The 13,938-nt window shown below is 39.6% G+C and overlaps 1 non-coding gene across 1 annotated transcript; it reads left to right on the forward strand.

Moving 5' to 3' along the window:
* The first annotated feature begins 513 nt into the window (after positions 1–513).
* Positions 514–586, forward strand: TRNAW-CCA (transfer RNA tryptophan (anticodon CCA)). The gene has a single exon. It is a non-coding gene; the product is annotated as a tRNA-Trp (tRNA).
* The last annotated feature ends 13,352 nt before the right edge of the window (positions 587–13,938 follow it).

The following is a 13,938-nucleotide window of genomic DNA, read 5'->3' on the forward strand; positions in this document are numbered from 1 at the left end:
TCTTTATGTTATCTGCCCACTCTAGATACATGAGTTTACCAGTCTACCCTAGAGAGTGGGCCCTATGCCTTGGACCACTCAGCCATCCTGGGGTTCTGCTAAATTGATGACTATTTAGTGTTTTTTCCTTTGTTGAAGTGAGCAAGACATGTTTGGATGTCAGCTTAATTTCTGTTATTTAACTCTATGCAAGCAATACTTTGACTAATACTTCTACGGAATGTTAATTAAAAAAAAACAAAAACAAAAAACAAACCTGAGAAATGGCTATTCTGCCAGGATCACAAACAGTAATCTAATCTGAACGCATTATGGCATTTCATTTCTGATTATACTTATATATCAGGATATGTTTCAATATCTCTATCAGTAATAGGTATTCTAGAAAATATAGGTTTATGGTTAAGGAAGACTAGAAAACACAAGATGAAATAAGGTTCTATGGGTTTCTTTACTATGAATTGCCTTTGCCTTTTTCTTTTTAATAAGCATTGTGTATCTCTAAAGGGGGCTTCCCTGGTGGCTCAGAGGTTAAAGCATCTGCCTCCAATGCAGGAGACCCAGGTTCGATCCCTGGGTCAGGAAGATCCCCTGGAGAAAGAAATGGTAACCCACTCCAGTATTCTTGCCTGGAGAATCCCATGGACAGAGAAGCCTGGCAAGCTACAGTCCACAGGGTCGCAAAGAGTCAGACACGACTGAGCGACTTCACTTCACTTCATTTCATATCTCTAAAGAACTAGGGACTCAGAGGAATGAAAGGAGCTGGCATGTGTTATTTTCCAAACCTGTTTTATCTGGTAAAGACCACTCTGGCCATTTTTTTTAAACTCACAAAAGATTGGTTGGTAACAATGACAATGTTTCCCCCCCGCCCTTTTTTTTTATATTGTAGTGGTTTTGCCATACATTGACATGAATCAGCCATGGGTGTACATGTGTTCCCTATGCTGAGCCCCACTCCCACCTCCCTCCCCATCCCATCCCTCTGGGTCATCCCAGTGCACCCGCCCTGAGCACCCTGTCTCATGCATTGAACTTGGACTGGTGATCTATTTCACATGTGATAATATACATGTTTTAGTGCTATTCTCTCAAATGTTTGGTTTTCTAAGCACCATCAAGTACATTCCCTACATGTTTACAGGTCAGCTTTAACTGGCTCTATGAAAATAACAGAACAAAGGTATCGTTCACATCCTGGATGCCCAAGGACAGCTCTTATGGAAAACTTGCTAACCAGCCTTCAGGTAATAACCACTAATAACTCACATTTATTAGGATCTTATTACCTGCCAGATGCTGTTCCAGGCTCACACTCACCGCATTTACCTCTCAATTTTTACGGCAATCCCTGTCCCAATTCCAGGTAGATAAATATTATCCCCATTTTACCTCTATGGAAACCAAGGCTTTGAAACATAAAATAATTTACTCAAGATCCCACCTAGAAGGAGTGAAGTTAAATCATCAGAAAGTATTTTAAGTATGAATGTTTTTGGACATCTATTCTCATTCATGATCAATAGCTAGCATTTATTTGAATGCTTATTATGAGTCCAGCACCTAAGGATTTTATATGTATTATTTACTGGAATTCTCCTACTATGAAGTAAATGCTACTTAGATTCTCACTTATACAGATTAGAAGCTAAGGTTGAGGGAAGTCTCATAAAAGATGCATCATCACACAGTCAGTAAGGTGTGGGGCCAACTCCATGCACATCTTGAAGGATGCTGCTGATATCCACAGGTTTAAATGCTCTTCTGGATGCACCAGAGATACTCCTGGAGCATCTGGGCCTTACAAAGTTCTTCGATAAATACTGCTTATTTAGCCAGGGTTTAAAAGGACAAAGAAAATAGAAGGATGCTTATCCAAAGAATCAGAACTGTATTCCTAAGACAAACTTCAATCAATCTTTTTAACAAACTTATTGAACGGTTTTGTAGTCTTTCAATGGGTGTCTGATTCTGTATCTTCTTTGTGTGTAAATTTTGCCTACTAGATCTTGCCTATTAGGGAAAAAATGCACAAAACTTGTCTTAACAAATTCTGTGGGAGAAATGATACAACCCACCACTCACACCTGCTCTCCAACAGGTGGTTGCTGAAGGTGGGTACCTCTGATCTTGTTGATGCCTTGTCGCAACTGGAAGAGGGTTTCTAGGCTGTTAGGTATACCCACCATTACAATAAAGAGGTCGACAGATTCCCCAAGCATGTAACAAAGAGCTAAAGAAAGGCAAGCATGGAGAGGAAATTGGAAGTGAACACCAGGGTTCTACAAAAAGCTCCCAAAGTAGGCCCTTGTAAAAGTGAATAATGAGCTGCATAGACTAGTTCCTTCATGCTGAGCTCAACACACATCTCTAAACATAAGACTGTCGAGGAAGCAGATACTTGGAAACGCTTTCATCTTAATTAAAGTTATGTGGGCTATGAAATACTTTTCCTTTATATTAAGCTCTTATTCCTGTGGAGAAATTTCTATTTGTTTTTATCTAATTTGAGCTTCAAGGTTAATCTCGGTTTAAGACTTTCCCTCACTGGGAGAGTCAGTCCATCCGGTTTGCCCCTGAGCCCATGTATATGCATGCATCCACCACGAACATGCTGGGCTCCAAAGCCTCTTGCTGGCACTGCATTCGTTATACTTTTCCCTTCAGTAGAAAGAATGGGCTGTGTATCTGGGAAGGATATATGGAACGGAGAGGATTTTGCAAAAGGTCACAAAGATTTCTATTTTAGGGAACCACATGCCACAATCCTTAAATATGGAGTTTCTGATAAAACTTGCTCTGAGATGCAGAGCCTGAGGTTTATATGGTAGGGAATGCAGGAGGAAGGGGGACCCACTGGAGACAAAGGAGGGAAATGCATTTTATTCCAGAAAGGGGTTTTTGTAGACTTGGAGACAACTGATAGATCAGACTGCTTGGCACACCATGCTCCCTAATTTTCTTCAATAAATATATGTTTGGTTGAATTAAACTGATGAGGGAACTGACTTATGCTTTAACTTTCAAAGAGACAGAGCTCATAAATAAGTTGCAGAAGACTGACTGTAGGATCTAATTGAAATTTCCGAGAGTTTTTTGATGGCCTGCATTCCCTATATGATAGCAAGTTATCATAAACACTACTATGCCATTAGTCCCTGAGAAAGAATATGTGCTCAAAAGTTGGTAAAATGAATAAAGGAGAATTCTGAGGGGTATGATACATGTTCAGCAACACTCTGAGACCATTGTTAACAGCAGACATTGTTAATTATATTAATCATTCATCTATCATGGTACTCTTTCTACCACCTACTACATGCAACCTCAAAACCCCTGACAATGACCTTCAGTTACCAGAACCAAGCAATCAATGGTGGCACAAGACATGAAGCCTGTTTATCCCCGAGGGCCTCATGTCCTCTTTTTCTAAAAGTGAAAGTGAAAGTCACTTAATCGTGTCTGACTCTTTGTGACCCTGTGAACTATACAGTTCACAGAATTCTCCAGGCCAGAATACTGGAGTGGGTAGCCTTTCCCTTCTCCAGGGGATCTTCCCAACCCAGGGATTGAACCCAGGTCTCCCGCATTGCAGGCAGACTCTTTACCAGCAGAGCCACCAGGGAAGTCCAAGAATACTGGAGTGGGTAGCCTATCCCTTCTCCAGGGGCTTTTCCTGACCCAGGAATTGAACCAGGGTCTCCTGCATTGCAGGCAGATTCTTTACCAGTTGAGCTACCAGGGAAGCCCCATTTTTATAAGTTACTTCAAAAACACCTGGCCTTTCTGTAATATGCACAATTCATTTTCTTACTGATTTGACCACATTTGTTTTTCCTCCTCCCAGTTTTCTCCAAAGCTTCCACCAACTAGATTGGAGTCCCAGTCTCAGTTCATCCTGCCTCCAGGTATTTCTAGTGCACAAATCCATGAAGCTTCTGGTAGACCACAGACCCGGAAGACAGAATTCTGATTGAGGTGTTCGTATTTTCATCATCATGATTCAGAATGGTATTTAAGGGTATCTGTAGTTCAGGGCACAAAGTTTTCTCTCTGGCAAATGAGTTTACATCTAAGAGAACTAGGCTTGCTGCGCACACGCTGATGGACTTGGGGTCGACAACCTGGATGCACGTTCCAGGTGAGACAGTGTGTGCGACACTGGGCCAACGCCCACACAAATCAAGGCCTTAGTTTACCCCTTTTAGGAGGAGAGTGGGATTTATGCTTGCTGAGGTCCCTTCTTGGCTCTCCTTGAAGATGTGAGAAGTTGGCCCCTCAAGCACATTGCAGTGGTGTGGATGATGGGCCCATCTGCAACAAGGACCCATCTGTTCCCTGACCATGTTTCTGAAATAGAACCTAGATGGGGATATCTAGCCATGAAGGGAGACTGGAGTGATTCCAGAGAGTCTGGTCTCATGGTTCACTCTTCACAAAGGTTCAATTATAAGTAACAACTTTTTTTTAGTCCCTTTGCATTTTTTCCCATCTTGAGTAGTCATGCAAATCCTGCAGTATCTATTTCACCACATTTAGAGACTCTCTCTTTTAACTTTGCAATTATTTTTAATTAAATCATTTGTGTAATGGAAATTTATTTACTAGTTCAAAAACAACAAAACAATAATTACTAATTAAGCTACTTCACTCAGTTTCTTGTCTGCTTTTGAACAGAAATATGATTCCTTTCAACATACATATAGAACAGTACAAAAATCATAAGTGTGCAGCACTATGAATTTTCATAAACCTGAAACACCTAATAATCAGCACACAGATTAAGGAAGAGAACATTCTCATGACCCCAGGAGCCGCCTTCCCAGCTCCAGCCACTATAATCCATTCCAAGGAGATCTCTAGTCTGACCTCTAAAAGCACAGATTAGTTTTACAACAGTTGATAAATTTTAAAATGCTTACGTCAGAGGTGGTTTGCCCTAAAAACATTCTTCGCTTTGCCAGACATACAACATGTCTTGAGTCTAATCGCAAAAACTTCAGTCAGAACACCTTCCCATCCATCAAGAGCCTTGTTATCATCAGGTCCAGTCAAAAAGCTTCCTATCATCTTCAAGAGCCAACTGAATTGGTGGTGTGATACCTTTTGAAGAAATTACAAGCAATTCACAAATAAATCATAAAAACATGATAATCTATCTGATTTCCCTGAAGACCTGCTTGGCTTATTAGTCAATATGGAAAAAGCAGAATGCATGGTCTGTAGAGTAGGTTAATTTTATTTTAAGTATTGTATTTACTAGATTTAAGATGACTTACAAAAACATACTATGCAGAAAGATAAGTTACGTTAGAATGAGTGATATTAAGTGGAAAGAAAAAGGCAATATGAACCACAAATGTTTTTCATTAATTCCTTTGCATTTTGTGGATAACAAATTTGACCTTAAAATTTCTGGAAGTTAACATCAATAGGAGAACATGAAAACTTACAGAAATGTTTATTGTCCAGAAGATTAAAAAAAAAAAAAAGGCAAACCAGCTCTTTAGGAGAGGCACTCTTCTTGATACTAAAATAAGAAACAAAAGTCTCCAAGGGCTGTCATAAATAAGGTACTTAGTAATGTGAATAACAAGGTCTACAGAGCAGGTGTAACAAAGCATTTCTGAAGGTTGTGGAGCATCACTGTCTTCAGTGATTCAGTAGATGGTATTCAGTAGATGGTACTCTACTGAAGAATAGTGTGGCTTAAGGTCACAGATTTCTAACCATCAGTGTTAAACATGAGATGTTCCAGAAAAAAAATGAATAAATAAAACAAGTGAATCACATACACAGCATTTAAACTCCATTCAAGATTATTATTGACCTGGATGGTGGTTTGCCTGGGCTTCCAGCTAGGGTTGGAGATATACATTTCACTAGTCTGTTGAACTGATAAAGAAGAGTTGATATCTTCTTATTAAAGAATGAGGCCCTTAAGTTCTTCTACTTTTCCTGAAGACAACTCAACTGCCACTCAAGTAGTCAGAAACCTGGGTTTGCTTGGGACTATGATGAAGATTTTCCTCACAAAACAATTTCAAATGTACTCTTAAGGTACTAAAAAATGGGCAATGGAAGGGTCAATGTTCCCTACTCTAGACCTTGAGGACCATTTGAATTCACCCTCCACTTAAAAATAAGAAATCTCAGCAAAGACCCCAGAGGATGTCTGCTGTCAGCCATGAGATTTCCTGATGAGTTCTCTTAGATAAACTAGTGGCACAGCTATTATTACTGTGAGGACATAAGTAAAATCTACACAATTTTTAATCTGTACAATTATGCATTATCTCAATGGCTAAGTTCCAAATTAGACACAATAAAAATCTCTTTCTACTAATTGCAGCATTTTTTTCTGATGAGAAGGAAATGCAATGTAGGCACTGCAACCCTAACTATTAAAAAAAAAATACTCCTTAGCAGAATGAAATAAAACATAGATCTACTATTCTTTCTCCACTTGATCTTTTGTGTTTGATCATAAATGCACATTGTGAAGAGATGCCTCATACCTCCAAGCTAAACACTGTTTGCTACTCATTAGTGATTTATAAATGATATTTTCTCCCTGGTGACATATCTTTTGATATGATTCTCTAATAATAACATCCACCAATATTAAAATAAGAACATCCCCATGTATTGTGATCATCTTCAACCACATTTCCTCACGAAAATTAAATTTTAGCACACCAACTGATATTGTATGCATATATTTGTCTACCATCATTATAAATCTCCTAAGGGTCTCTATAAAATGATAGTTTTGCCTCTTTGCAGTAATTCTACCTAATGCTCCAAAGCCAGAAACTAATTACATGCTGACTTTTCACTAACTTTGATCTTTCAAATACCATATGATGGAGGTTCTATAGGTAATCATATAATTACAATTCACTAAATGAGTTGAAATTAGCCATAAACCTTTTTATTTAAATTGTATTAACTGTTTCTTCAGTAACACTGTCGGCACTTCTATTCTTTCCGACATAAGTTGGCCGATATAAGGTTTCAAGCTAAAATCTGATTATGGTCACTAATGTTTATAACAAATGCCTCATTATAACACCAGAAGCGCCAATGAAGATGAATATGCGGAGAATTTCTTAAAATATGCTTAAGGAAAGGCCAAGGATAAACTATAGTAGTATAAGGAAATGACTAAAATTTCTCAGGGGAATGTTCTGGTAGGTGAGGGGGAAAAAATGGCCTCACTTTGCGTTTTCCCATTGAGCTGGTGCTATATTTCCTGCAAGAAAAATTAAAGACAATTGTTTTAGTATACCATAGGACTATGTATAGAAAAGAAAAACAAATTCTGGATTTTACTTCCAGACTGATGGCAGAATCAACTAAGGACTGTCCTTTAAAAAAAAAAATCACTTAAATTTCATTTGTTCAAGACAGTCATTATTGTTGCAGACATTTACTTTCCTGCTGCAATTTTCTTTAAAAGTATGTATGACATTATTTTTCTGGGTTGCTTTAATTTGGCACTCAAATTTCTTTTCTTGCAGTCAACTGTAGACCGATGTCTCATAACTGGGGGTGATTTCTTTCCTCAAAGGATGCTTGTCGGGAGACACTTCTGGTGGTCATAACCGAGGGGGGCGCGTGGAACTCTTATCTAGTGTGTAGAGCCAAAGGGTGCTGCTAAACATCCCATAATGCACAGAACAGACCTCACAACAAAGAATTTTCAGTCCCCAATGCCAATAGCTCTGAGGTTGAGAAACTGCCTCTGACCACATAAAATAAAGCAAGTATAGCTTAGTGACTACTTGGAAAAGGCTTCAAATGAAGAAACTGGAGCCTTTTGAGTGAGCAAACTGGCCGTGAATTTCCTCTTTGAAGTTGACCCCTAAAGGTATAGAAAGGAAACATTCCATTGTTTGGAAAACGGACCGCTACCTTTACCGTGTTTATGGACCTTATTTATCTAATAACATTCAGAACCACACAGAACCCTGATGGCCACTTCTCATTAGAGCTGAGCAAACAAAGTATGTTTTGACTGGTCATCAATCACGACATGTGATCACAGGACATATTGTGTGCAAGAGGCAGTTGTTTTATCTGGAGCCTCAGCCTTGAAAAAATCCAAAACAGTGAAGTTGTTTATTTGACACCACTCCTGACCTGCAGTGCTGCATTCTAAGAGAAAGTAAAACACACACTGCTTTTTGATTATTTGTAATTATATAGGAAGTCTATTTCTCCAGTGAATGTTGCTATGGTCTTAGAACTAGAAAGAAACAGGAAAAGCTTTTTTTTTTTTTTTTTTTAAAGAAAACAAAAAACCTGCAAGGAAAATGGGGTAAGTGTGGTTAAGTGTTACTGTCAGGCCATGCATAGAACCAGCGAGGACTCTATTTTATAAGTTTTCAGGAGGATGAGTTTTCAGAAGTACTGGCGTATAAGAGTAATACAGTGCATTTAGCTCTAGGAATTGCACTCTTTCAGAGCCCTTTGTTCATAAGAATAAAATTACATACACAGGAATAATAACCTGAACACCCAGTTTCTGAGACACAATCATAAACCCAACAGACACATTTTAGGCTTCATGAAGGCAGATGGTCAGCACTCTTGCAGACACATACTTGACCTATTTTCCAAGCCTTCTTTCTTTCTTTGACAGCCAATGTCAACTCCTTCCATTCTGTTTGAAAATTATCTTTCACTCACTTTGGTTGCCTAGGAAAGACATGTTTGTATCCTTGGGCATTAACTGCTCATCCAATAACAGTGCTGACTGGCCTGGTCTGGGGGACACAAGACTGTGTCCTAACCCTGGTTCTCCTACATACCTGCTGAGCAGTTAACCTCAGCCACTTGGCTTTTCTAGTCAATGACTCACAGTAGATCATTCAAAGCTCTTCTGGGCTGACATTTTCTTTGATTCTTTTGGATAAATGACATGCAAATTCAGTCGTTTCTTTCTTCAGTTCAGTCACTCAGTCGTGTCTGACTCTTTGTGACCCCAAGGACTGCAGCATGCCAGGCCTCCCTGTCCATCACCAACTCCTGGAGTCTACCCAAACACATGCCCATTGAGTCAGTGATACCATCCAACCATCTCATCCTCTGTTGTCCCCTTCTCCTCCTGCCTTCAATCTTTCCCAGCATCAGGGTCTTTTCAAATGAGTCAGTTCTTTCTGAGGTAGGTCATTATAATAACTTACATCATACTATTAAGTCAGTGAGCAAAACTGAAGCCTGGTTTTCATGAGTTTCAATGACCATGTGATGAAGCTATCACTGGAGCTCAAAGACTAGGGTTTTGAGATACTGGAATACAAAGCCTCGCTCCATTCCACGCATGTGAACACAGAAGAAATCCTAGTGGGTCCTGATGAGTGGATACCAGGGCTGTGGTTTTTGTTTGCTTGTTTTAATTGTTTAAGTGGACATACTCAAAGGACATAGAGAGTCTCTGCTCTAGTCTCTGTTTCCTCATCTTCAACTTAGGACAACTGGATGAGTAGATTTCAAAGTTACACTCCAATGGTTTGAATGGGATCACATCTACAAATTGAGGTCTACCTTACTTCCTCTTGGGTCAAGCATACCTTATCATTGGGTAGAGAAGGAGAGATGTAATACTTGCCAAACAAGCATTCTACACTATGCTTTAAAATAGGCAATATCTTAGATGTAAGAAATAATCAACATATTTATTTTGATTCAGAAAATTTACTTTGATCCTTACTTGCCTGAGGAACTTGATAATTGCTTTCTCTGCTTAGACTATGTTACCATCCCCCCTGTCAAAAATTACTTACAGTATTTGGGACTCTGTTCAGGGTCTCCTCCTCCGTGAAGCTTCCTCCTGTACCATGGGGTCACTCTTTCTTCTCTATGACCACAGCCCTTAGCATATACCTATACCCACACTATCATGCTTTTCTATATTTTTAAAAGCACTATCAAGCTATTTTTACATCATATACATTCACCATTGAAATATACAATTTGATGACTGTTAGTAAGTTTACAGAGCCGTGCATTTCTCATCACAGTCCAATTTGAGAACATTCCCATCACACCAATAAGAACCTTTGTGCCCATTTCTTGTCATTCCCCATTCCCACCCACTTTCAGACTGCTACTAACCTTTCCGTTTCTATAGATGTCATGATGTGCCTTGCTACTTCCTCTGTGCTTTTCCTTAAGAAGATTCTAAGCTCCTTGAAGGCATGGATAGGAATTTTATTTTTTAACCTTTTCTTCCCAACTGTTACTACAACTGCCAGAACATGAATAATAAATAATAGCATGCAATATTTATCAGAATTTCCATATCCATATTCAATTAAGAGCATTACAAATTTCAATCTAATCCCTAAAACAGTCATTGGCTAGGCACTATTTTTATCCCCTTCAGACATAAGGATATATATAGATTTAGAGTGGTTAATGTATACACATAAGGTCATGCCAAGATTTGAAGCCCAGGTTGTCTGACCCCATATGAAAGAATGAGTAACAAGGAAAGGAATTCTTAATCTGGAATAGTTTCTTAATGGTAGAGAAGATTCTAATGACACCTCATAAGAGACTTCATGGATTTGTCCGTAATGTTTTAGGTGCACATAGTATCCATTCCTGCTGCAATATCCTTGCCCACAGATTTCATTAGAATTTGGACGGCAGCCAGGATCCAAAAATGAGAGTGCCCCCTTGTGTAAGTGCTGAGAGATGCTACAGTACTGGTGAGATGGGTCCCTCGATGTGCTTCTATCCTATTGCAAAGGTAGATGCGATCTTTACGCCTTGTGCTCTGTTGATCATTATTTGAGCAAGGTTTTCTAAGAACCCACTTGTTTCAAGCCTTATTCTATGTTCAAAATAAGGAAGTTACCCCTACCTCGTGCATATCAAAGGAAACACCCAGTCTTCGCCCTTCCTTTGTTTTCAGCTGCCTATCATATCAATAAAGTTGTTGGGGAAAAAATTCAAATGGGAGAGAGGCTATAAATGGAGAACCCCTTAGATCCTTCTTTCTCCCTGGCGTAAACCTTTCCTTTTCCTCCAGAGCAGGGGTAAGTTAATTGTATTTGAATGAATAATTCTAATAAAGCAGTGACCTTTAATGCCAACTGGTGTTTTTAATTTTGATTCACTGTCAGTCACTCCAACATGAGCCACCCCAGGATGTGAGCAGTGGAAAGGCCAGTATGTACAGAGAGGAGAAAAACAAACACGCAGAGCTGGGTGCTGCCCGCAGGTAAACACAGAGATGGCAGATAATACCAAGAGGTGCAGACAAGAGACTCCTTACAAAGGATTCAGAAAGATGGTGGAAACAAAATCATAACCACAAGTATTTTGAAATCCAACTGGAAATATGCCCTAATATAAAGAAGATAACAACCTCTCATTTATTGCATAAAATTAAGAAAAGACATAAAGGTGCAAAAAAAAAAAAAAAAGGAAATGGAAAAATACAAAATACAATAGAACAAAATAAAAGCCGTCTGAAATCTCATCACTTAGAGACAACCTTGGTGACTCCTGTTAATATTCTCAAATACATCCTTTCAGTCTTTTTTCTATATTTGGATACATATATAATACATGCTTATATCTATATATTTCAAAATCAAATTGTGTGGTGCATATTGTTTTATTGCTTGCTTGAGAAATAATAATTCTTTTCCTGTGGCTTAAACTTCAGAGTTTTAAAATTCCTCAGGCATATAAATTACAAAAATAGTAGATGCCACTTCCATACAAAAAATAAAAAAGAGTTCAAGTACGTAAGATCCTTTAAAGTAGATTTCAGAACTCAAATGCCTACAGCAATTGGACTGACATTTAACTGATGACAAAGACCAGGGTTGGTGTCCTGTCACACAGAGGAAGCCTCTACTGGGGCCCAACAAGAATTTAGGCTCCTTTTTGGTCACTAGTAGGAAATTCATACTTTTTTGGTGGAGGGAGGGGGTGGGTGGGGGCTATGTCACATGGCTTGCAAGATCTTAGTTTCCTGGCCAGAGACTGAACCTGTGCCCCAGGCACTGAAAGCTTGGAGTCCACTACTAGACCACCAGGGAGTTTGTGAGAAATTCATATTTTGAGAAATGTTCTCATATTAAGTGATAGCAACTCATTTGAACAAACATAAAAATTACACTGACCAAATAAATCCTCTCCGCAGGCTGGATTTGGTCTAGGAACTGACAGTCATCAACTCCAACCTAAAATAAAATGAATAGCTCCATCCCCAGCCTATTCCTTCACTCCACTCCCCCATGGCAACCAGTCTAACCATATAGTTACCCTGCCATAGAAACTAGTTGGTCTTACACAGTGTATACTAAAATTTAAACAGAATATAATTTAATATTCCATTTTAATTCCTTCCTCCCTGTACAACATTGCAAACTAATTAAAACCAAGACGGATATGGTATCTTCCTTCAGAGGGCCTGTTTCATTGATGTTAGAGGAGTAGGATGTTGCCTGGAGTAGGAAATGACAACCTACTCCAGTATTCTTGCCTGGAAAATCTCATGGACAGAGGAGTCTGAAGGACTACAGTCCATAGGGTTGCAAAGAGAGAATAGCATTGAAACATGCATATCACCATATGTAAAACAGATGACCAGCGCAAGTTTGATGTATGAAGCAGGGCACTCGAAGACGGTGCTCTGGGACAACCCAGAGGGATGCGGTGGGGAGGAAGGAGGGGAGGGGGGCTCAGGATGGGGGGACACATGTACCCATGGCTGATTCATGTTGATGAATGGCAAAACCCACCACAATGTTGTAAAGTAATGTCTCCAATTAAATTAAAAAAAAAGTCAGACACGACTGAGCACAGAGGCTTTGGAATGGGAGGAGGTGCCATATATTTAGAAATAAGTACAACCACCAATTGTTTCACATGCAAAAGTGTGTTTGTTTGTTCACCATTAACATTCAACTCCCACTGCGGAAACGCTGTTCTAAGCACTGAGGACAGAGCAGCGAATGGACAAAAATGTGTACGTGTGTGTATGTGTGTCCATGTGTGCAATCTGCCACAACAGGTGAGGGTGGGGGTGGGCACTGGGAATGAACTGCAAATCGGCCTTCTTCATCCTTGACCACCAAGAGCCCTCATAGCACAGAGGAGAGTGTCTGAGGGTCTCAGGCTGAAAACACAAGAGGGTTTCAGGAGACCAAGGTTTCTGACCTTCCCATTCCATTCAGAAGCTGGACTGGACATCTTTGGATGACAGTATGCTAAAAGCCTCGACGATTTCACTCAGTCAAGTGATTCAATGGCATGAGACATCTCGCCTGAGCACAGACTATTCCTGTGTTCTCAGACTCGCCCGCAGCTCCTTCCTGTAGGTCTGCATGCCAGCCCTGCTTTTCTAACACTCCAGTCTCAGTCTCCTCCCTTAGAGGGCACAGCAATGATCCAATAGACCAGTAAGTAGTATGAAGGCACGATGTTAAGTATCTCCCACTACACACAGACTGGCCTTTCCTTTGAGAAATTGGCCTTTTGGATTTTATATGGGGACTAGTTCATGATAAGCACAGTGAGTATTGCCCCACTGGAGGAACCTTTCTAAGGCCTGTCAACCAACAAAATGGTGGATATTGAAATATTTCTGCCTCTCTCATCAGACCTTCCTTCGTGTATTTATCTCTACCACTTACTGCCATGCGTAGGCATTCAAATATTGAATAAATGCCCTAAATTTCCAGGAAATAAAACAGTTACAGTTTAGGACCTATAGGTATTGTGACCTTATGGTACCTTTATCTTAAGCACAAGGACATTGTAGCCCAATGAGGGAAAGTCCCTTTCTCAAACCACACAGGTATGTCAAGTTAAATGGATGCCAAAGATATTTCACTGGGGAAAAAGAAAATTAATGGACAGTATTTGGACATAGAAGATGGATATAGTAGGCAGTAGAAATGGCTG

This window comes from Bubalus kerabau, chromosome 20 (genome assembly GCF_029407905.1).
Source record: "Bubalus kerabau isolate K-KA32 ecotype Philippines breed swamp buffalo chromosome 20, PCC_UOA_SB_1v2, whole genome shotgun sequence".
NCBI lineage: Eukaryota > Metazoa > Chordata > Mammalia > Artiodactyla > Bovidae > Bubalus > Bubalus kerabau.